Below are 4,287 nucleotides of genomic sequence, written 5' to 3'. Positions count from 1 at the left end.
ATCGAAACACATAAGCAACGAACACACAAGAGCGGCCTGAATACTTACTCAAAATACCAAAAGTAGTACTAAAGCAAAATCGCTTCGCGCGTGTTCGCTAGTAGTGGGCCCCACCGGCTCCGCCTAGCTCACCACTGTCTGAAATAGAAGATTTTATAACATTATATCACAAACGGCTACTAACAGATCCAAAACAAGCAATACGGCAAAATTGGCACATGCGTGCACGCGGAACGGCAAACGGAAACGGCCAAATCTGCCATCTCCAACCGTTTTGACCAAAGATTAGGCTAGGAATGTCGGATCAAGGTACATGAGGTACCGTTGTGAAGCTAAGAGGAAGGGTTACAATTCTCATGAAGACACCTTAAACTAGATTCGAACCAACACAAGTCGAAATCATGGAAAACTGTACCAGAAGTTTGCACTTTGAATGACAGACAGGGTCTGTTTACTGGACCATAACTTCCAAATCTTCCAAATCAGGAAATTCCAAAGGCATTAGAAAGCCGAGACATAAGGCTAAAACTTTGATGTTTTGGCTAAGACCTGAATCCACTCAGAACAGAACGAAAATTGAGTGGCAAAGTACCCGTCAGAACTGTCCAGATACAAGGCAGTTCTGACGATCAATCTTGTTTTCGTCGTAACGGAAGCTACGGAACTCGGATTTCGACGCACTTTATACCGTTTCGAAGCTGAGACCAAGATCTACATTTCTTATGAAGGAGTTGACACCCAGATCATACGGGATCAAAACAGAAAACCCACGGTCAGAAGCTGAAATTCAAAACGTACACAAACTAATGTCTAAAACAGGCCTGAGTATTCTGTCTATAACTCAGAATACACTACTCCGTTTGACATGAAATTTTACAGGCATATTTAGAAGTTAAGGAGATACATTTCATCGGAAGACCTCAACATCCAATTCCAAAGAAATTCCAGCCAAAACACCCAATTTCAGACGCAGTTCTTACATTCGGATGAATCCAGAACAGTAATAGTAATTTCGACTTTTCTCATTCTACACTACTCCGATTGACCTGAAATTTTACAGGCACCTCAAACACATCAATACGTACAACTTTCATGTTTTAAGCCAAGGCCAATTCGGCCTCTAACCATGAGATACAAAACCAGACAGAAATGAGGGATATGAAACCCTAGTCTTCCAAATTTTCTTCCAAACCAAGAATTGCTTGCAATTATCAATCATTTACACCTACTAGAGTTATTAAATATCATTTCCAATCATCATAGATAGCCACACCATCATGATCATATTAAACCAGAAAAATCACCAATAAATTGAAAACTTCATCAATTCATCCAAAAGCAAGAAATAACTACAAAATTCATCACTTTAACTATCACTAGGCATCAATTACGCTTCATTAGATGAAGGAGAAGGTTCATTCACTACTCACCTAGTAAAACAAGAGAGAGAGAGTTGCTTGACACCTTAGCTTCTCCAAACACTTCACCAAACTACTAAATAACACCTAATGAAGAGATTTTATGGAGTAGAAACAAGTTTATGTGATTGTTTTGGAAGATTTGAGCTAGATAGAAGCTAGAAATTGGAAGAGTTTTCTTTCTTCTTTGCTCAAGATGGCCGACCAAGAGGGAGGAGGAAAGAGTGAATTTTTTGTAAGTTTTTGAGATATTTTAACTAAATGGTAAAAAGTCAAAAAGGTGAATAGTTGTCCAACAAGTCCAACCAATGAGATAATGACACTTGTCACTCTATTTAAAGCATCTCTATCCTTTTTCTCTCTCACATCAATCACATCACAACCTCTACTTATCTCTTAACACCCGATAAACTTCACCCAGTGTCCGGAACTTAACCTAATTGGCCGAATTTTTCCGAACTTTTCGCACTAGCGGGTCCCACGTCCGTTATATATCCTTAATTTCTTAAAAACTAACCGATACTAGAAAAATCATCTAAAACCTATATTTACTCATAAGAATTATCTGGGGAAAGTTCTAATAAAGAAAAATGTAGAAAAGGCGGGCGATAAAAAAAAACCACACTTAAACTTTCTAATAAAATAAACTAGGGTTAACAGGGTTTTTCTCCTTAGCCTTAAAACCCGAATTCCACCCCACCGATTAACGAATAACCCTCATATCAGCTTACGAACGGACTGGGGCCTCACAATAGGACCCAAAGAAAACGAACAATCAGAAACTACTAGGGTGAGAACATTCTTACCAAACCATAAAATCATAGTTTCAACGGAATACATTTAATAGACAAGGTTAAATACTTATACATATATTTACATTGGGGTCTTAACATACAGTGTAATCCAGGTATTCATACTACACAAAATACAATTAGGCTTCATTCTCAAAAGAGCTTAACAACATGACATATATACTAGCTTAACCCTTTTCTTCCAAAATCGTGGTTTCCAAGTTTGTCCCCTGTAAGGAAAACAAAGGTAACAGAAAGGGGTGAGTTTACGCTCAATGAGGTACCAACACATATAGGGAAAAAATCATGGTCTTTCACGTTTAACCAATCAGATACATATACCAGATATAAAGGAAAGCAGTTAGACACAGTGATTCAAAAGGAAAGGATACAGGTGGCTCTCAGGAGCCAGATTTCCATTTGCAGTACTTGATCCGAAACCGTTGACTCTCCGTCAACGCAAATAGAACCAACATATCTGTAGACCCTACTTTACACCAATTTTCGTCCACCAAACATACCCCTACCGAGGCCGAACACCTCAACAGAAACAGAAGTGGTAATACTCGAGTATACCGGAACTAAGAGTCTCGATACCCACAGATTCCAAGAATAGACTACTGTGGTTCGTTATCTAATCGACCTGACCCTTGTCGGCTCGACTCGAGTAACTAGCCACAGGTGTTGAACTCAGATGTCACAGACTTATACAGAGAACAGATACAGATGATAGATACAGAGCAAATACAGACTTATACAGTATGCAGGAAACAAAGTATTTTTGTAGGGGTATTTTGGTCTTTTTACAGGCTACGTTGCTCCGATTGAGCTGAAATTTGCAGGCAACTATAAAACATCATTCTATATAACTTTTATGTTTTATACTAAGGCCAATTCAGCCTCTAACTAGGAGAAATAGTACCAGGTAGAATGGAAATACTTGAAGCCCTAAACCGAAATTTCCACACCAAACCAGAATTTTTTGCAACCAATCGTATCCAACATATACTAGCTTCATTTTACACTATTATAAGCCCTCAATCCATGACCGAACCATGATTATCATACAAAATAGAAAAGAACAATAATAAATCAAAATCCATCATACCTTCACTTCTAACCATAAACAAACCATAATCACACCATATGTCATCATATTAAACCACTAAAGCCACCAATTGAACATTATCAAAGCTAAAGGAAGAAGTTCTTAGCAACTCACCTTGTAAACTCAAGAAAAAAAGCAACTTAACACCTTTTCTTCTCAAACCACTCCACCACTCTCCTTAATCCTACCAAGAGAAAGGTTTTTATGGAGCAAATCAAAGTTTTAACGGTTGGTTTACAAGATCAAAGCAAGGAATGGAAGGAATAAGTGAAGGCTTTCTTTCTTTTTTTTTTTGTTGTGATGCTCGGCCAAGATGCTCAAAAAATGAAGATGATTGTTGGCCAATTTTGGGTTTTAGTAAAGCTAGTGAATAGTGGTCAAAATCCAAGAACCAACCATGTCGCGACACCTAGCACCTTTTGAGTTAAAACATATCCTTTTGTCTCTCCAAGATTAATCCAACTAAGTAATCTCTAACTATCTCTTAACACCTAGTAAATTAATCCCTGTATACAAAACATAACCTAATTGGCTGAATTTCTCTCACTTAACGCACTAGCGGGTCCCACGTCCACTATACACTCCAAACTTAATATGAACTAACTTATATCAGAAAAATGTTTTAAAAACTCTATTCACTTATAAAATGTCTGGAAAAGTCAATATAATAAGGTATAATGAAGAAAATGCATACGAGAAAATAAAATAAAAATAAGGAAAATTTACGGGTCCTCACACTCTCTCCCCCTTAAAGAAATTTTGTCCTCGAAATTTCCTTACCACTAGGATCTCTTAAAGTCTTAATTAAATGGCAGATCATACCTTCAACATCCTCTGACGAGTCAGGGACCTGATGTTACTCAAGGGAATACACTCAAGCCAGTACCTTCGATCCAGTCTCTTCCCCTTTCGATTGGCCGGGGTTAGTTTTAGTTGGTTGCTGGGTCGCTTTTCCTTTTCGCAATCGAAC

The sequence above is a fragment of the Coffea arabica genome, chromosome 10c (genome assembly GCF_036785885.1).
Source record: "Coffea arabica cultivar ET-39 chromosome 10c, Coffea Arabica ET-39 HiFi, whole genome shotgun sequence".
NCBI lineage: Eukaryota > Viridiplantae > Streptophyta > Magnoliopsida > Gentianales > Rubiaceae > Coffea > Coffea arabica.
Note: the sequence above shows the minus strand (reverse complement) of the source record.